Raw genomic sequence first — 21,239 nt, 5'->3', positions numbered from 1 at the left:
TATTTATTTATGCTTTAACTTTATTTGGCCACACCATGCAGCATGTGGGATCTTAGTTCCCTGAGCAGGGATCAAACCCATGTCCCCTGTATTGGAGTATGGAGTCTCAACCACTGCACCACCAGGGAAGTCCCTAGAGGTGCCTATATTAAAGCCAGGGGAAATATTTGGGACCTTGGCTAGTCGCCCAGTCCTGCACTCACTGTGAGTGAGGTAGAGGAAGTTGCCTGCCTCTTGTTTCTGTTCTTTCAGCCTGTTTGAAAACCAAATCATGACAGGATTGCCTCGCCCTGGTACTGACAAGGCTGTCTGGGGACAGAGTGGAAGGGGTTACGCTGGTGGGAAAGATTCCCAGACTTTCAGGACCCCAGCCTTCAAAGTTGTTATAAGGCTGGGGTTAACTATAAGGCTGGGGTTAACTGTAAACCTGGGAGCTGAATCTTGAAAGTTAAAGAGAACTTGTCACATGAAAACCTCAGCTCACAAATGAGCAGCGCTGCCAAGTGGCTCAGTGTGGACTTACATGTCAGCCCTTGGATCAAATCCTGCCCCATCTCCCTGTAGCTGTGTGACAGTCTGGCAGTTACTTCTCCTCTCTGAACCTCTGTCTATCAGCAAAGTGAGGAATATGGACTGTGATTCATGAGGAGTAGTCAGGATTGAGTAAGATCTTGGCAATTGACTGAAACAACAGCCAATATCACTATTATCCAAACTTAGACCAGTGGTTGGCTGGATTCATGGATTCAAAACCTGCAGATGTGGAGAGTCAACTGTATTATGACATTTCATATAAGGGATATAAGCATTTCCAAATTTTTGTTTCCATGGGTGGCCTGGAATCAATCCCATGAATACTAAGGGACAAATATGTGTGTATAAATATACAGATGTATATAGATATATGAACTTCCCTGGCAGCTCAGATGGTAAAGAATCTGCCTGCAATGCAGGAGACCCAGGTTCAATCCCTGAGTCAGGAAGATCCCCTGGAGAAGAGAATGGCAACCCCAACCCACTCCAGTATTATTGCCTGGAAAATCCCATGGGCAGAGGAACCTGGCGGGCTACAATCCATGGAGTCACAAAGAATCAGACACGACTGAATGACTAACACACACATGTATGTATACACATTCTCCATCCCAATTCCACATATTTATATGTACATATATAATAAGTGATCCCCTTCATTAAAATTATTTGCTTTCTAAAAGCTTTAACCCTAAGATTCTGACTATAGTCCTCCAAAGTAAAGATCACCAGGAAGACTTTGATTAGAAACACAGATTCCTGCCCCTCCCTTTCAAGATTCTGGCTCCAAGGTCTCAGGCACAGTCCAGAAATGTGCATTGTTATAAGCTCCCCAGGTGAGCACCCACAGGTGCTTGGCAAGCACATTGACAAACACTACCTTGTTCAGGGAAGCATGATTGATTCACTTTACATACACACTATCAAGCAAAAGCCAGGCCCATCTCTGCAGGTGGCCAAAGGTCATGTGAACCACCCACACAGTTCTTTCTGCTGTGTGGAATCAGGACTGCTGCCCATGTGGCTGAGCCCTGTAACAGAAGTGATGTCACACTCTGGAGCCAGTTTGTGACAGGGGAGGCATTCAGGCCCTGGAGGATGATGGTGGATGATGGGGACAGGGCACAGCAGAGAAGGAAGTGGCCGAAGCAGGAGGCAGAAAGGCAGCGAGGGCTTGGGGTGGTGGTCGCGCCACATCCACCTGTGATGGTAAGTGAGGAGCTGGGTGAAGAAGGTAGTTTCTCAACCAAGGTAGGTTATGAAGGCCTTGCTGGGCCTCAGTGGGAGCATCATGGGGGTCAGTGCAGGCTTCTGAGAGCCAAGTGATGTGATTCAACTCATAGGCCAGCAGTGATGCTCGGCCACTGTTGGCAGGAGGGATGGAGGTGAGGAAAGGTACTCAGGCTGCTGCAATAAGTCATTCATATGAAGAAGCAATGAGGGACCCATATTAGGGCCAGGGGGTGGTTTTAGGATGCAGGCGAGGAAAATGAGAGATGCTGGGAGGGGCCCCTGTACTAGGTGGTGGTTGCACGAAGCTCTGAGAGGAAGTGAGGCCACAGGATGGTGTGAGTTTGGGGAAGAGGGAGAAGGAGCCTCAATGCAGCTTAGCAGCCGAGGGGAGAGAGGGCTAAAGAAGGTCGTGGGCTTGGGTTAGGCCTGCTGCAAAGGACGTTGACAGAGCAGTGACTGCAAAGCGCATGTGCCTTTCCCATTACCCACTGCCACGCTCCAGTGGCCAAGTGCCACCCCCTACACCTTACCTCCCTGCTGGGGCAGGAGGCCGGGCTGGGGCTGAAAGAGGGCCAGGCTGCAAAGACACTTTTGAGGCCAGGAAGTGATGATGACACCAGGAGGGAGGCGAGAGAGGAGGAGAGGGAGAGGGGGGAGAGAAAGGAGGGGACAGGATGGGAGAGGGGAGGGGGAAGGGCAGAGGGAGGAGAGGGGAAGGGAGGGGAGGGAAGAGGAGAATAAGAGAAGATGGGGCAGGAGGGGGAGGAGGAGAGAGGAGGAGGGACTTGGGATGGAGCCCCTGTTCACCTTGAGTAAGGGCAGAAAGATGCAGACACAACCTTGACTAACCAGGCAGAGCAGCAGCTGAGACACACCCCAGAGACTTTCTCTAGTTTTGTTCCCCCTACACACACCCTGAAGCATGAGTGCGTGCTCGGTCACTTCAGTCACATCGGACTCTCTGTGACCCCCTGGACTGTAACCTGCCAGGCTCTTCTGTCAGTGGGATTCTCCATGCAAGAATACTGGAGTGGGTTGCCATTCCCTTCTCCAGGGGATCTTCCCAACCCCAGGGATGGAACCCGAGTTTCCTGCATCTGCATTGCAGGTGGATTCTTTACCACTGAACCACCTGGGAAGCCATAAGCATAGGAAGTTTTATTTAAATGAAATTGGCAAGTCAATACAGAGCAGGTATGTTTACAGGAGCTCAATAGACCTGGGTCCTTAATTGGTGTTCAGAGAGGGGATACAGGCCACTTTTGTTAAGTACCTCATCAGTGCTAGAACACTCTCTAAGATTAGGACAGAGGATCCCATTTTACAGAAAAGGAAAGCTCTGACTGGCTCCAACACTCACGCAGAACTTCACTTCTGGTAAGGCATAGAGCAGAACTGGAACCCAGGTGGGTCTGTCACCAGAGTCAGAGACCTTTCCTGGGGGAGGTGGCCCCTGGCAGGAACAGGGTGGCTCTCCCCATTCCTTGATGTCCAGATCCATCCCAGTAGGATGCTCAGGAGACCAAAGGCCATTTCTTCCTTGTTATTTGAAATCAGGTTTTCTTTTTCTTAAATTAACATTCACTATGTCTCTTCCAAGACTAAGTCTGTGGACAAGACGTCACTGGAAGTGACTTGTTTGCATTCTCCCGGTTGGGGAGTTGGGTCACGCCTCTGTAAAGAGCCTGACAGAACTGATGTACAGAGCAGGCTTCCTGGAACTGATTTTTCCACTTGAACTGGCTCTTTTCATTCATGATTTGTGATTGGTTAGAAGGTCAGGGGTTAGGGATATTTAATTTTGGCTCACTGATTACATTGGTTATGTAGATGGATGCAGTGAAAAGCTGGGGCTTAAGAAAATGAAATAGAAATGAACTAGACAGAATTTTCAAGAACTTCCAAGATTTGGTCATAGATTTTTCTGGGGCTGGCCTCACTTTAGTTGCTCCTCATGCTTCTTGGATTGCCAAGGTTATGGAAAGTGAAGGGGCACCAAGGAGAAAACCTGGAAAAGATGGTCAAATTCCACCTTTTTTTAGAATAGTCTAACAGAAAATGCATTCGGCCAATAAGAGATTAGTCAGCACCTGCCAGGGTCAGAGGCTGGAGACACAGATGAGTCAGTTTACTCCTGTGAGGGAAGCAGCCTTGCTAGGCATTTCTCATGAAGGGGATTTGGTACCGGGAATTGCTTACACAGAAGATGGAAAGCTTAGAAGCCTAGTAGGAGATGTGGAGCATCCAGAAGCTTGGCAATCGCAGGAAACTGCCAGTACCACGTACAGGGATGGATGCATCAGGAGGAACATAGTTATCAGAAGCCAGAAGCCAGCTGCCGGGCGGGGCTGGACCACAGCAGGAGGAGCTATCAGAGAAGGCCAAAAACAGAAGATGGAAGAAGAGATGGAGAATCACCCTGTCTTCTTCTTCTTTCCACCTTCCAATCTCCCATCAGTCCTCCCACAAGTAGAAAGTAGCCCAAAGCCTGCTGCCTGGAAGCCTGGGAAATGGAGTTCCCTGCAAGGCAGAGCAGCACAGGGAAAGGAGGGGAAGGCATCTGAGAGCAAGCGGGCACGAGGGGCACTAGGGGGAGTGGCACCCAGGCGCTGCCCTTCAGGAGCTTCCAGTCTGACTCAGGCCATCTCTGCAGTACAGGGAAGAGGGGGAGGGTCATCATCAACTGACCCCTCCTGTGCCACAAGTGTGCCAGGTGCTTTCCGTAGGGAGGTAGATCTCTTAATCCTCAACACAACGTTGCACAGCTGTTCCATCCCCACTTTCCACAAAAGGAAACTAAGGCTTGGCAGGGCAGGGAGGGTGACAGCCAGGCATGGTGGGGGTGGGGAAGCTTTGGGTACAGCCTCACAGAGCTTAGGCTCCTGTTTGCATCTCCCGTGCCTGGCTCCTGACATCCATCACTCTCTGGGCAAACGTGACCTTTTCCAAATGCAGACAAACCTTAACCCCAATCTTAAAGGACGATGAAATTAATAAAAAGAAAGCACTTACTGAATTGAAACAAAACAGACTATTTTATTCACCTTACTTTTAACTCCTATTAAGTACTTAAAAGCTCAATGGAAACGTTTTATTAAAGTTCACTGTTTTAAACTTTAAAAGCCATGGAAAGTTCTCTAAAACTTCCCTGGAGCCCAGATCCTTGGCTCTCACCATAACTCCACAGGCCACACCACAGCTCTAGCAGATCTGCTTACCTGTGTCCAGGTGAGTGTTGGGTGTGAGTGCCTCTGAACCCTTTCTTTGTGGCACTTTTCAAATTGGTAACTGCTTAGCCATTTGGAATTCGTGTTCTTTGTCATGCGCATCCTCCTGGATCACAGACAAGGGCAGAGGCAGCTCTGGTTTGCATACTGCTCTCTGTAGCCTCCATGCCTGCTGCTACCTCTGCCCTTTGCCTGTCTGCATCGCAGACGTGGTCAGTCAGGAAGTATTCATCGGGCACCCTGGTGCCAGGGCCTGTGATAGATGCAAACATTTTTCTTCATCAACCTATTCATTCCAGGAGTGTTACTGATCATCTACCAGGCCCAGCAGGCGGACACTGATGGGACAGAGGGAAGCCAAGCAGCCATGTTACCTCCTCCCACATTTTTGGCCTCACAGCTTTGCAAGGCAGGCATCATTATCCACATTTATAAATGCAGCTCAAACAGGGTGAGAAGGATTCCAAAAGCACACTCCTGATTTGGAAGTGACAGAGTCAGGCATCTCTTCTCCCTGCTTGACGCTGCTCCTCCTCCTTACTGGATGGGGCAGGAGGCAGAGGGAGAACCTGCAAATTAACTAGAGAAATCAGAAGATGCTGCTGCTAAGACTTTCCTGGTGATCCAGTGGTTAAGACTCCGTACTTCCTCTGCAGGGGCTGCAAGTTTGAGCCCTAGTCAGAGAATTAAGATCTTGTAGGCAGTGAGGTTAAAAAAAGAAGATGCTATTGTTTTATGTGTTTTCCATAATGTTGTTGTTGTTTAGTTGCTAAGTTGTGTCTGACTCTTTGGGACCTCATGGACTGTAGCCTGCCAGGTTCCTCCGTCCATGGGATTCTCCAGGCAAGAATACTGGAGTGGGTTGCCATTTCCTCCTCCAGGGGATCTTCCTGACCCAGGGATGCAACACAAGTCTCCTCCATCGGCAGATTCTTTACCACTGAGCCACCAGGGAAGCATGATAAGAGAAGAAAATAAAAAGCCCTTATAATCTACTATCCACAGATAAACAAGATCTTGTCTGTAAGGCCTGTGACCCAGAGCCTGGCAGGTAACAGTCAGGCAACAAATCTAAGACAGTAGTCTGTAATTCCTTTTTTTAAAGAATAAAATGGCACTATTTTTAAAACCAGAAAGGAAAAATTTTGCCCTCCAGGGAACATTCAGCATTGTCTGGAGACCATTTTTTGGTTGTTGTAACTAGGGGTAGAAGGCACCAGGGATGCTAACACCCTACAACACACAGGACAGCCCCCCCAAAAAAGGTGTTGTGGCCCCAGATGCCAAAAATGCCGAGGATGAGAAGCTGGTCTTATGGAGACTTCTCTGGCAGCATTATTTCTTATAACATTATTTTCAGCAGACAGAGTGATCGATTCCCTGGGTGATGATCTAGAATTAGTTGGAAGGCTCTTTTTTTTTCCTTGTAATCTAAGTATAGGATTAATCGGCTTTACCCCAGCTTCACAGATGGGCTTCGGGTGTTGCCACTGTCTGTCTCATCCCACGTCCCCTCTGTTTTCTTGGCTCGCTCAGGGACCACGGAAGTTAGACAAGACCTACTTTTTTGCAGAGTCAGGACTTCCAAGATTTAGTTCCTATATTTTAAAAAGGATTTTTTCAGATCAGATGACAAGTTAAGTATGTATTTATTTATTTTTGGCCACTCCATGAAGCATGCGGGATCTTAGTTCTCTGAAAGAAAAGTGAGAGTTTCTCAGTCATGTCTCACTCTTTGTGATTCAAGAGTCGACCCAAGAATTCTCCAAGCCAGAACACTGAAGTAGGTAGCCTTTCCCTTCTCCAGGGGATCTTCCCAACCGAGGGATCAAACCCAGGTCTCCCGCATTGCAGGCAGATTCTTTACCAGCTGAGCCACAATGGAAGCCCAAGAATACTGGCGTGGGTAGCCTATCCCTTCTCCAGGGGATCTTCTCAACCCAAGAATTGAACTGGGGTCTCCTGCATTGCACGCAGATTCTTTACCAACTGAGCTATGAGGGAAGCTGACCAGAGATCAAACCCGTACCCCTGCAGGGGAAGCTCGGAGTCTTAACCACTGGACCGCCAGGGAAGTCCCTAATTCCTATTTTTAAGTGCTTGCCCTGTCTGAGTTCCTTCTCTCCCTGTTGCAGGCCTGGAGATCCCTCTTAGCCCCGTTAAGACCTTGGGGGAATGTTAATGCACTTCCAATAATGGGAAATCTGAAAGCCCGTGCCATGTGACGTGAGCCCAGCCAGATTAGAATGACTTCAAATCCCTTTGGACTCAAGGAACAATGGCTTTGTCAGAATTGCAGGGATAATTAGAAAATGTGGTGCTACTTTCTCTAATCGGAGTGAGGTTCTGGGACCACAGAGGCATCTGCAGGGACATGGCTACATTTTCTCTAACAGGTGAGACTACAGAAGACCTTCCATGGTCAAAACTCGAGTCCCTTGGCCAGAAGTCAGGTCCGCAGTTTGCTGTATGTTAATTACACTTCAATAGAGCTCTTTTGGGACCTGGTTATAACTCTGGCTGTTAGGGTAGGGATTTCAATAAAATTCACAGAACTGAAGCTAAGATGTGACTTGGTGGTCATCTGACACTCCTTCCCTGCTAGAAGCCAGAGAAGGGACTTGCTAAGATGCCTTAGTGATGAGGACGCCGGGACTCAAATTCAGATTTTCCCGACTTTCGCTCCACAACACTTCCCAATTACATTTGGCTTAAGGAGAATAACCTCCTCTTTGAAGACTTGCTGCCCGCTCCCATGCTCTTCTTTCCAAATGGGGACCACAAGGGAGAGCACTGGGGTCACTAAAAGGGCCACTTGACAAGCATGAAGCATCTTTCAGTTTGTGCAGCGTTTTCATACTTGTGTGCGATCTTCGTGAAAACCAGGAAGAAAAGGCAGGTAGTGTCACTATCCTCTCGGCAGAGAAGAAAACTGAGGCCCAAGAGGGTCAAGTGACTTTTTCCAGGTCACTCCAATGCTTAGAGCAGAGCCGAGCTTCAGATGCAGTTCTCCTCGCTCCTCTGGGGACCACATTTGCTCCAGCCCCGGGAAATCCAAAAGGCAGGAGAAACCCCAGAGTGCCCAGAAATTCCTGATGAGGGCCATCCAAGTTTGGGAGACTCTTTGGAAAAGGAAAGAAAGAGCCTGAAAGAACCAGGCACTCACTGACCTGGAGGGTGGACGTCTCAATGACCAGAGGAGCCCGCAGCCTCCTGTGGCACCTGGAAGGTACAGGGAAGGGGGTGGAATGGATAGTCCCTGATTCTGGTTCTCTCATCAGAATAAGAAGGAGGAAAAGGCCATACACACCCATCTCCCTGTACCCCTGCAGGTGGCAAAGATCAGGCCCCGCCAGCCCACAGGTGGACTCTGCTCCTTGAGTACTTTGAAAACCAGCTTGTCCAAAGTCCTGTTTCCAATCCCTTATTTTGTACCAAACATCAACAGAGAAACTTCATGGAAGGAACCACATCTTCTAATGGATGAGTCAGTGTCTTCTCCTTGATGGCATTGATGGTCCAGCTGGGAGCACCCATACAGATTGGCTCAGATCTGCTCAGATGGGCTTCACTGCCACATAGCCTGGAGTGGGGGTGGGGGGCAGCTGCCCCAGCCTCCCTGCTTAGGAATGTGCTTCTCTCTCTGCTCCCTGTCCCCTTCCTATCACACCCACACTAGAAGGTACTCAGAGGTGGGAAGGGAAAATGTGAAAAAGCAGAACCTGTGGGTAGGAAGCAGAGGAAGAGCTGGGTGATGGGGAGCTGCTGGTTAAAGGTTAAGGGCTGGGGGCTGGGATGAGTCTAGCACCAAAATTCTAGGATGTGCAGGTGGTGGGGTTGTCCCAGAGGGCATTGTTATGTACCAGTCATATACACAGCAAAAATTCAACATCTCTGGGCCTCCATGGGGCACTAGACCACAAATGAGCTCTGAGTGGGCAGGGAGGGGAATAAAGACCTGCTGCTGTTTCTCTACCGGTGTGACCATGAATGCATTTCTTCACCTCTCTGAGCCTTGTTGTGGCAAGTAGGTAGACTAATCCTTGCCCACCTCTCAAGGTTGCCATGGGTCTTTGTATGATCAGGCCACTCAAGATGTCCCTTCTCTTTCTCTCCGGACATCCCCTGCCTGACTAGTGCCTGCCACACCTACACCCTCCGCACAGGATCGACCTTCCTGAGTGCTTGCCTCAGGCCCCAGCTAGTGGTTGTTCTTATCAAAGAGGCTGTGAGGAGCGTGCCCCTCTGCTGGTTTCCCTGGTAACTAATGAGCCCACCTGTCATCAATTCCCCTATAACTGGCAATTTCCCCTTCTCCTGGGGAGCGGAAACTGCTGCCATGTCCTGCCTCCACTGCACACAGTGGGGTGTTGCTGTAAGTCCTTGCTTCAGATCTCTATTGCTAATTCTGGGCTCTTTCTTTGGTCTTGAAGCTAGACAGCTCTTGCAGGCCTCCTGGGTATAGCCTAACAGTCTTCAAGAAGCTAGAAGATGTCATAGTCCTAAAATTCTGGGAGTGCTTCCCGTGAACTACAGTAAAGCATGTCTCTGTTAGGACATGCTGGAGAGTTGCTTGCCCACCCAATCTACAGTTCTGCCCTGCGCCCCTCCTAGTTCAGTCTCAAGTTTGTTCTGGGACCCACTCACCTCTAGAGGGAAACTTATTGATTTTGGGGCACCCTAAGTTGCCCAGTCAGGCTGAAACGATTTACATTTCATGACTGGGGAAGGGGACACTTGCACTCGTCCCCCACCCTCACAAGAAGGCAGAGACTAGCCATTTTGAAGAAAAGCATCTTGGGAGGATGTCCACAACAAGGATGGCAGAGCCCAGACACAAGGACAGCCTGCATTCTTGACAACGTCATTGAGCCACCTGTAGTCCCTCGCCTGTGTAGCTGAAATTTGGCCTCTGTATCCTGACTCCAAACTGAATCTCAAGGACAGAGTTCTGGATGAAGTAGAAAAGAATAGCTTTATTGCTTTGCCAGGCAAAGGGAGACACTGCAGCCTAATGCCCTTAAAATTGTGTGTCCCAACCTGGAGTGAGGAGTGAGGAGTTTTATAGAAATGGTTTCAAAGAGGGTGTGACCAGTTCATGGACCTTATTCTGATTGGTTGGTGGTGAGATGAGTGGGAGTTAGTATCATCAACCTTCTGGCTCCAACTGTTCTGTGGTCTGCATGCTTATGGGCAGCACAAGTTAACTTCTCCTACCTGACAGGGGTTTCAGTAACTGCAAAACAACTCAAAGATACTGCTGTGTGTATCCTTTGATGGGAAACCAGGACCCTGCCCCAAGGCTGCACTATTTCCTCCTTCGTGTCCCCACATCCCCTCCCTTCCTGATTAACAACCGTTTGAACCTGCCCATTGGAACTCAGGGAAGGTCAAGAAGTCTGAATGAAGCCTACCTGTAAAGAAAGAAACTTTGTGGGGTGAAGGGGTGGGGAGAGGAGCAGAAAGGCTTTCACGCCCAGGAGCCCCACGGGGTCCTGCTCAGTTCCACCTGTACCTCTAAAATTGTGAGAAAACAAATAGCCTTATGCTTCAAGCCTATTTGAATTGGAGTTCCTGTGACTTGCTACTCAAACATCTTAACTGCCCGCAGTGATGGTGTCTTTCTCCCACTAGCCACTGAAGCCATCCCGGGTGCTGCTGGAAACTGCCACACTTCTCCACACACACTAGGATGCAAAGCAGTCACACGGTGTTGGGACAGAGCAAGGTCACCACCCCCCACCCCCAGGATCAACGGTCACTCTCAGGTCCTGCTCTTACCCTGGCCACCCCTCCTGCCAGCCTGCCTTAGGTCCTAGAATGCCTGCCCCAAATCTCTGCTCCCATTCTGTTCCTGAGTCTTCTCTAGACCTGGATTGAACCCTGGGCTCTGATGCATGAAGGCCCAGACCCTTGCCCTAGTGAGAAGGCTCCCCGCTTGGGCCCATATACTTGCTTCTACTCCAGACACAGGAGTCCACATAACTCAGAGGAACCCTCCATCTTGCAGGAAGCCCCAGCTCCTATCCTGGGGTCAGTGGCAGCCACTGAAGGGCTTCAAGTACTACAAAAGACATGTTTTTATAGCTCCATGTTTAGAAAGACCCTACTGGTGGCCATGTGGAGGGTGGACCACAGAGTGGGCCCAGTGGGCCTGTGTCTGGGCCTCCAGGCCCCAGGGTCTGTGTAAGGCTGTAGATTGATGGATCCTCTCTGGAGTTAAAACTTTGACATTGAGCTATCCTTTTGAAACGAATAGTAATATAGTAATAGTTTATAGTAATATAGTAATAGTAATATACTATATAATAGTATGTTATATAGTAAAGGCTACCATTTGTGAGTACTTACATATGAGGCACAGTGCTGGGCCTCTCCCATCCATTCCCTTCCTGAGTCCTCACAATAACTCAGTAACCATTTTTCGTCCCCATTTTATAGACAAGGCTCCCTGCTGTTCAGAAAGTTTAAGTAACCTGTCTAAGTGCCTCCAACTGCAAAGCAGCAGACCCCTCAGTAAACCCAAATCCAAAGCTCCCATTGCTCTTAAGCAAGTGCTGGTTCCAGTCCTATACATCAACAGCACATTTCATAGTGCAGGAGAGGAGAAGTGTTGGCCAATGGGGCTTTTTGAGGAGCACGCTGCCACATAAGCTTGCATTTGTTCATTGTTCACTGGGTGCAGAGCTTTCCCTGAAGAGGTCTCAGGGCCCTTCAGAATCTTGACCACCCCTCCTCTGCCCTGAGCTCAGGGATGTGAAAGTGATACATGTGAGAACAATCAGCCCCTTTGTATTTAGGTCATGCTCTCTTTATGGGTGGGTATGATGCAGGGGGAAAAGGATGCCAAAAAGTCCTGAGGCTCTTGTGTATCCAAGAGATGGGCCCTGGGTGAGCAAACAGTTCAGTCTACAAGCAAGACACCTGCAAACACAGAGGAGGAAGAAAGTTTACAGGTTCTGTCTCCTTCTGGATTTCTGAATGCCAATGGGAAATTCTGCCAAGAATCCAGCCAGACCTCAATCAGTAATGCTGTTAGCTCTCTAGAACCTTAGATTTTGTTTACTTTCACTTGTCTTTTATTTTTGCTCATTTACCACCGTGCTTTGAAAATTGGTTCCATCCCAGGTCAAGGAACTGAGACGTCACATTTGACAAGGCAACTAAGCCTTCAAGGCACAACTACTGAGCCCATGAACTGCAACAAAGAGCCTGCATGCCACCAAAGACCTGATGTGGCCAAATCATAGTTTTTAGTTTTTTTAAAAGAGAAAAGAAATCTTCAGCTGATTGCACAGCAACATCCCTGATCAGCCCGTTTTGGCCGGGTCCTGCCTTCCCCTGTAGTATTTCCTCTGATTCAGAGGCCAGGCAGGCCTCTCCAAAGCCTGAGAAATCCCTGAAGAGTCTAGCTGAACCCCAAGCTCCCAACCACAGGCCTTTCCCTCCCTGGTTTCAACTTTGTTAATTAAGAAAACAGACCGGGCTTGGTGTGAGGGAGACTATTGTGCCTGCCTCTCAAAAGCAAAGGCACCGCTGTAAGAGCCAGTTGGCATGGCGACTGAGCCAGGAGGATGCTTTCAAAATGGGCAATTTAATTTAAACAATCATTGAGTTTTTAAATAAATGTCACATTCCCATAATTGTGAGGACAGCTAATTGGGCAATTAATTGTTTGGAATTTTTTATTTCTGTTCTCTCGGTCCACTTAATGTCTGTGCATGTGTGTGCATGCATGCACACACACACACACACACACACACACACACACACACAATCACTCACAGTATGGGCCAAGTTACTAATCCCATGTGAGGAAAATTCTGAAGAGCTCAGTCTCCATGATTGACCATTAGATGGTGGTTGATTCATCAGTGTCATCACTTCCTAATCATGTTCAACCCAAGACACTGCTCCTAGACGCCTCAATCCCCAATTCCCACACCAAGGATGTTGACAAGGGTCAAGGTATTGTCAAGCCCCCCTGCAGACACACACCCACCGGACGGAAGTGAAATTTACCTGGTGGAGGGACTTGGACTTGTAAGGTTATCACCTGGACCTTCATGCAATTTTTAATTCTGAAGCCCTTGGGCTAGGTACACATCTAGGTTCACTTGTATAGCCATCTTTTTAAATCACTGCATGCATGCTCTGTCACTCAGTTTGCCCAGCTCTTTGTGACCCCATGGACTGTAGCGCACCAGGCTCCTCTGTCCGTCGAATTTTCCAGGCAAGAATACTGGAGTGGGTTGCCATTTCCTTCTCCAGAGGATCTTCCTGACCCAGGGATTGAACCCAGGTCTCCTGCATTGGCAGGCGGATTTTCTATCACGGAGCCACCTGGGAAGCCCTAACCTCAGTAAAAAATGTAGATATTGTCCTCTGAGAGAGAAATTGCCTGGACTGTGTGCAGGTATGTTATTTGCTCTGGTGAATCCTGGATTCCGTGGTTACAGGCTTGGGACCTGAACTGGAACTCAGCCCTTTGAGTTCACTGCTTTGATATAATAATTCCCATAAAATAATCTTTGTTTTGCATGCATGCTCAGTCGTGTCCAACTCTTTGTGACCCCTTGGACTGAAGGTAGCCTGCCAGGCTCTTCTGTCCATGGGATTTTCCTCTGCCCATACTATATGGGCAAGAATACTGGAGTGGGTTGCCATTTCCTTCTCCAAGGGATCTTTGGGACCCAGGGATCGAACCCACATCTCCTGCATTGGCAGACAGATTATTTACCACGGAGCCACCTGGAAATCTTTGTTTTAAATGTTTCCAAAACTCTGATCCAGTGAATAGCTCTGTTTTGCTGGGTTCCTGAGTAAGCTGACTTCAGAGGGAATATTTTCACCATACCCTGCCTGGGACAGACTCTCCCTCCAAAAACAATGTGGAGTGCTGGTTCACTCATCTTAACTATTTTTAAAAATTCAAATTGCTGTTCTGAATAAGCTAGAAGGAGCCGAATGTACTCAACTTGTGTTTCCGCCCAGGTCAGCAGGCTGACTCTGGTGTTTAATTGAGCTGAAATCCAGAGATGAAGAGGTGGGAAATAAGAGTCTATCACCCGGAGGGAGAAATGGAAACACTACTCACTTGTCTCGGATTACAAATGCCATTCTGACCTCTCAACATTGATTGTGAGTCTTTTCAGTGCAAAGCATCCCCTTTTGTTCTGATTTCCTGACAACTGTTTAATCATAGTCTATTCATAGAAATTATAGTAGAAATCTCTTGTTTCCCATATATCAAACAAGATAATGCACAGGGAAATCAAGTTCTGGAAACAAATAATTGAGTTGAAAGTCTCCCATCAGGAGTGAAATCCTAAAATGTGTTTAAGGCTAGATATGTGGATACAGACTAGAGGACAGGGAGAGCATTTGTCCTCCACAAACATTTCCACATAAATTTGCCCTCAACCTAGGGTCCAATTATCAATAAAATAAAAATAATCTAATTTTAATGGCACAATGGAAAGACTTTAAAGAGGGAAACTGACATGTATTGAGTATCTCTCATGTATATTATTTTATCTGATTCCTACAATGACCCTATAGCATAGGGTCTATTAAGTGCATTTTGTGGACAGAGGAGGGTTTCTCAAGTGGTGCTAGTGGTAAAGAACCTGCCTCCCAATGCAGGAGACATAAGAGACATGGGTTCGATCCCTGGGTTGGAAAGATACCCTGGAGGAGGGCATGGCAACCCACTCCAGTATTCTTGCCTGGAGAATCGCATAGGAGAGAGGAGACCAGCAGGCTGTGGTCCACAGTGTCCCAAAGAGTTGGCCATGACTGAAGCGACTTAGCATGCACACATGCACTCATGAACCAAGAAACAGAGGCTAGAGAGGAGAAATAAGTGCCCAAGATTGCCTGCCCAACAGTTTCTGGGTTCTTTCTCTTTTGCCACCCCATTCTACTTCCCAAAACAATTCATCTGCCACAAGTCCAATGTCCCAACAGGTACTTACCTAGCTGGTGATCAATAGCTTTAGGTCAAGCAGCTGTTGCTGAAACTTCCCAAGGGCTTGGGGCTGTAGAACTGTCCTAAGGCCAGACAAGGTGTTTGGCAAACTCACTACAAAGCAAACATTGACCTGGTCTCATTCTGTCTAGCCCATCGCACCCCAGATGGCTACAGGGACCTTGCCAGTCCCCTGAGCTCAAGAAAGGCAGAAGAGTGTACAAGCTTTTAAAAAAAATAAAATCAATACATATATGATGTAGAAGAAAAAAGTCAACTCAATACAGAGAAGTGCAGAGAATGAGAAATGAGAGTGAAAAATGAGAAATCCTATCATCCAGAGACAGCCATTGATAACATCTTAGAAAACACTCTCTTGAGCACTTTTCCAAACGTAAGCACACAACAGCAAGTATGTAGAACGGCATCAAAGGGGTCTTCCCTGGGAGTTCCCTGGTGGTCCAGTGGTTAGGACCCCACACTCTCATTGCTGAGGGCCCAGGTTTGGGAAACTAAGGTTCCACAAGCCACTCAGCAGGTTCAAAAACAAGGCAAAGAGTGTCTTGCTTTACATGTTGCTCCATATCCTAATTATTTTCACTCAGAAATGTTTTAAATATGCAAGCCCCAATTCAGTCTCAACACTGCAAGGTATTCCACTGTATGAATTTCTACCATTTACTCAACCAACTTTTGACTCTATAAATTATTTTTGTATAAATTATTACTATGATAAACAACAGTAGAACAAATATCCATGAATATATATTGTTTTTGTTTGCTGAGGGGCCCTTCTCTGATTTTGTCCTTAAGCATGAATTGCCAGAAGTAGAGGGCTAATCAGAGATCTAAGACATTTTCTTCTTGTCTTTTTCTTTCATTGTTATAAAAATATGGTGAACGGCCAACTGGACAGAAACAGCTGCCTCAAAATGGCTGGAGGAAATTTTCTTTTATTCCTTGGGTTTTTCTTCTAGGCAATGTTCTTCATCTCTCCTTTGCCTTCTTCATGTTGCTTGCTCTCATATTTATTTATTTTTTTGGTCATTATAATGTAGGCACCTCTGACAAAACTTCATTTGTAGACTCTGTCCCACTGTACCCAAAGGCTGTTTGTCTTCTCCAAGCTCTGGAAGCTGGCGTAATGCAAGTCTCTCCAGTCTTATGGGTGCAATAGAGAGGAGGACTCATGGATGAGTTCCATGAAGGCTGGAGGATTTCAGTTTTCTCTCCTGGGAGTTTATTTAAGCTATAGGCATCTCCCCTAAGGTTTTAGAATGGTCCCTCCTATACCTGCTTCCCTGGTGGCTCAAACGGTGAAGAATCTGCCTGCAAAAATGTGAAAGACCTGGGCTTGGTCCGTGGGTGGGGAAGACTGCCCCTCCTCGAGAATGGAATGGCTACCCACTCCAGTACTCTTGCCTAAGAAATCCCATCGACAGAGGAGCTGGGTGGGCTATAGTCTGTGGGTCGCAAAGAGTCAGACATGACCGAGCGACTATCAATTTCACCCCTTCTTCATAAAGGAGACTAAGAAATGTTGAGTCCTATTGCCAATGAGACCTTTCTAGGGTAATTAGGGCCTTGTTTTTTAATACTATACAGAATATCTGCTTATGATCTCAGTCTAATGTTGCCAGATTTGACAATAATAATAATAATAATGATGCCAGGACACCCAGTTAAATTTGAATTTCATATAAACAAAAAGTAATTTTTAGGATGTGAAAGAAAGTGAAGTTGCTCAGTCATGTCCGACTCTTTGCGACCCCGTGGACTGTAGCTTACCAGGCTCCTCTGTCCATGGGATTTTCCAGGCAATAGTACTGGAGTGGATTGCCATATCCTTCTCCAGGGGATCTTCCCAACCCAGGGATTGAACCCAGGTCTCCCGCATTGTAGACAGATACTTTACCATCTGAGCCTTAGGGTAGGTATGTTCTAAATATTGCATAGAATAAAAATTACATTGTAATTTTATGAATATAATTAAAAATTATATTACATAGATAAAGAACTATTATTGTTTATCTGAAATTCAAATTTAATTAGAGATTCTATATGTAAATTGGCAGCCCTGCCTTGATCAGTCTTGCTCCAGATGGGGAACAACAGTTGTGGGAATTCTCAGAATTTTATTCACTCGCATTCTTCTGGAAAGTTTACGAGTCATGGCAAGTCAAGTCATGTTCCTTGACCACCACTCTTTGGGCTTTTGGTCATAAAGTTGTACCCCTTTCCTTGATTGGCTGCTACTGATTTTTATTTTCGGGGCGAAGATGAGGTGGATGGCCAAGGGAGGTTGGTTTTAATTCTGTGATTCTTTCATTAAGTATTCCAGGAAGGTGAGTTGTGATCCAACTTCATATTCTCTCTCGAGCTCAGGAGTTATATTCTTTACTAGAACCTTTAGAAAAAAACAAAGGTGAATCCAATCCATAATCCCCAGCAAGTCTCCTGGGAAATCTGTTTTCTCTGTTTCCTAATTCTCTTATACTCCACTCTCTCTGAAGCCCCTCACTAGCAAAATGCCCTCAAAAGTATGTCTCTCTACTTCCAGACTTTGAAACTTTTTTTCATCTCCTCCTTTCTTTCTATCAACTCTTTTTACTGTCTTGGTGTGGAGGTGGAGTAGGGAAGGATTGAAGTAAGGATAAAGTGAAACCAGGTAGAAAATTAAGAGGGAGTGGGTTCTCTTTGGTAGGCTGGGGAAGAGAAATATCTTGAATATCTCCAAGCTAATAATTGATATCTCATCTCAAGTTCAGTAGAGATCTTTATAGTTTAGTGATCAGGGAGCTTAAGCTGATTTTTCCAAGGTCACATAGCTACTCAGGGATACAGCTTGAACACACCTTTGGATTCCAAAACCTTGGCAGTTTCTATCTCACGACCCTGCTTATCTCATATTTTAAGTGTACATCATAGTAATGATATTTGTGCAACTTTCATTACCTGATGGCAGATATGGTGATCAACTCCCTAACATTTAGTCCACCTCTATTTTAGTTTGCTGGGGCTGCCACAGTGAAGTATCACAAAGTGGGTGGCTTAAACAGAAGAATTCATTGTCTCATAGCTCTGGAGGCTAGAAGTCCAAGGTCAAGCTGCCTGCAGGGCTGGTTCCTACTCAGGGCTATGGGAAGAATCTGTTCTCAGCCTCTCCTTGAGCTTCTAATGGTTTGCTGATCAGCTTTGGTGTTCCTTTGCTTCTGCTGCATCACTGCAATCTCTGCCTTCATCTTCACATGCTGTTTCCCTGGGTGCAGGTCTGTGTCCAAGTTTTCCCTTTTTATAAGGATAATGGGCATATTGGAGGAGGGGTTCACCCTACCCCAGTATAACCTCATCCTAAATAATTATGTTTGTAATGACCCCATTTCCAAATAAGGTCGCATTTTAAAGTACTGGGGGCTAAGAATTCAACATGTAAATTTGAGGGGTGGGAAATGGGAACATAATTCAACCCATAACTTCTTCCCCCAAATCGATATGCCTTTGCTGAGTATGGACTGCAATATCAACTTGGCTCCTTCCTCATCTGTATTGTTCATGATGAGTAAGACATCACTTGTGGGAATAAACTGCCATCCAGGGAGTGCTTTCCCGGGTGTCTTCCCATCCTCTCTGTCAGGCCCAGGAAGCAGTGCCTTATCTCTGCAGTGAAAAATGAAATGCCCGCTCATCTAGGGGACTGGGCTGCTCTGTGATTTGTTCTGTTCTGCACATTTCTTTTTGTTGGCTTATTCTCAGTGTAGGGGTATTATGGCTGCAGAGTCCCTTGGACTGCAAGGAGATCAAGCCAATCCATCTCAAAGGAAATTAACCCTGAATATTCATTGGGATGACTATTGTTGAAGTTGAAGCTCCACTACTTTGGCTACCTGATGGCTTCCAGACTCACTGGAAAAGACTCTGATTCTGGGAAAGATTGAAGGCAAAAGGAGAAGGGGTGGCAAAGGATGAGATGGTTAGCTAGCATCATCAACTGAATGGACATGAATTTGAGCAAATTCCAGGAGATAATGGAAGACAGAGGTATTCACCATGCTACAATCAATGGGATCACAAAGAGTCGACATGACTTAGTGACTGAACAATAACAACAATTCTAGATGTCATACCCAGACTTGTCAAACTGCGATAAACTAGTCTATTTTGGGGGCTTTTTCTTTAAGAACTAGGAAGTTTTTTCTACAAGGTCCTGGAAGTCTTCCCTCTGGGTCTCATTGACTGTTTCAAAACTACATGCCCACTTGTAAACCTGTAACTAACAAGATGATGCAGTTCCCACTCAGCAAAGACATACAAAATGTGCAGGCCCCAGCCAAAAGTAGGCAATTCAGTTAGATTGGTCTTTGTCGTTGTTGTTCTCACTGCTTTCAGCTTGGTGGAATTCACAGGAAAACTAGAAATTCAAGAAGGTGGGTTGCTGCCAAGTACCATTGTTCATATAAAGCTACTGATGGTCAGCTGTTCTGGGGAAGAGAGCAGGTCAGTGCCTCTAGACCCTCAGGGACTGAGTCCTGAGGAATGATTTTCCTCTGAGAAAGGACAATGTCCCCACCCCACACCCCACAACACCTTTCAGGGTGGGGGGTTGTTCAGGAGGGGAAACAGGAACCACTCTAAATTCACTATCTGTCTCCTCTAGACTCCAGACTGACTCTTCTTGAAGGTCCTCTTTCCATTCAGAGCTGGACCACAGGCCCAAGTCCAGGGCTCTAGAGAATCTGTCTCCTCCCTTTGATATTTATATACAACTACAACTCCTTCTTGACTTCTGCCATTGCTTCATTCCTGGACTGATGGAGGAGCTGAAACTGGAGCCCATAGCAATTATCCAGCCCAAGTCTTTCATTCTGGAGAAGATGCCCAGAGAAAGAAGTTGACTTGTCCAAAGCTTCACAGAATATTGGTGACCAAGGTGTGCTGGAGAAAAACCCTACTGAGGGCTGGCGTTGGCTAAAAGCTGGCCAGGGACAGGTTTTAACCCAGCTCAGGTTTATGCTTATATTTCTTATTGAGGAGGCACAGAGGGAAGGGTTAAGATAAATGTCATTGAGGGGCAAGGCAAAGAAATACCACTGTGTAAGTGCAGTTATGTGTCTGTCTTCCTCCACTCTTCATATTTTTAAGAATCACTCATGTTTTGTGTGTTCATACCCCCCCTTTTTTTTTGCATAGCATTGCATTATATGGACATACAATAGCTTTTCATCCATTCACCAGCTGATGGACATTTCGACTGCATCCAGTTTTGGGCTACTGTAAATTAAGCTGCTATAAACATTCACATAAAAATGGTGTGAGGACTTATGCTCTCATTTCTCTTGGGTAAATGTTTGGATAAATTTCTCTTGGGTAAATAGGAGTAGAATTTCTAGAAATTAAAGTAAGTATATGTTTAACTCTATAGACACAAACTGTTTTCCAAAGTGGCCTTATGATTTTACATTCACGCCAGTAGTGTGTGAAAGTTTCAGTTGCTCCATGTTCTTGCCAAATCTTGGTATTGTCTTTTTAATTTTAGTCATCTAGAGGGTGTGTGGTAGTATCTCACTATGTTTTTGACTAATGTTGAGCATCTTTTCATGTATTTATTTGCCATCTGTATATATTCTTTAGTAAAGTATTTGTTCAAGCCTTTTGCCCATTTTTAATTGGGTTGCTTGTCTTATTATTGAGTTCTGAGAAAGCTTTCATGTATTTTAAATACAATCTATTGTTAGATATATGCTTTGCAATCATTTTCTACCAGACTAGACCATGATATTTCATTTTCTTAATAGTGTCTTTTGAAGACACTGTCTTTAATGAAGTTCAATTTAATCATTTTTTCTTTTATGATTCATGCTTTTTGTGTCCTATTAAGAAACTTTTTCTAACCCAAGGTAGCTAAGGTCTTAATTTATATTTTCTTCTAGAAGTCTTTTAGTTGGCTCTTACATTCAAGTCTATGATCCACTTTATGCTAATGTTTGTATATAGAGTCACATAAGGGTCAAGAATTGTGTTTTTACATAAAGATATCCAATTGTCAGTCCTACTCTTGAGGCTCCTGATACTTAAAAAAAGAAGCTACACCAAAACAGAATCTTAAAATATTTTCACATATTTTAAATGTTCACACTAAATGAGTTAGTACTCTTAAATTATGAAAAGACAGTGATCATATGTATAATCTCATTTGCTAAAATGATCTCAAGGTCCCTGAAGACAAGCCCCACTTGCAAGCCTGTTTCCTTCAGCCAACTTGTAGCTTCTCAACTTGT

The 21,239-nt window shown here is 46.0% G+C and overlaps 1 long non-coding RNA gene across 1 annotated transcript; it reads left to right on the top strand.

Annotated features, from left to right (window-relative positions):
- The first annotated feature begins 8,774 nt into the window (after positions 1-8,774).
- Positions 8,775-20,627, top strand: LOC147379191 (uncharacterized). Its single transcript, XR_015151867.1, has 3 exons — positions 8,775-9,369; positions 19,351-19,458; positions 19,619-20,627. It is a non-coding gene; the product is annotated as an uncharacterized LOC147379191 (long non-coding RNA).
- Positions 20,628-21,239: the final 612 nt, after the last annotated feature.

The sequence above is a fragment of the Bos grunniens genome, chromosome 1, assembly GCF_055505025.1.
Source record: "Bos grunniens cultivar Pamir isolate PY7600 chromosome 1, Bosgru_T2T1.0, whole genome shotgun sequence".
In the NCBI taxonomy this organism is placed as follows: domain Eukaryota; kingdom Metazoa; phylum Chordata; class Mammalia; order Artiodactyla; family Bovidae; genus Bos; species Bos grunniens.
The sequence above is the reverse complement of the archived record's forward strand: the minus strand, read 5'-3'. Positions and strand labels throughout refer to the sequence as shown.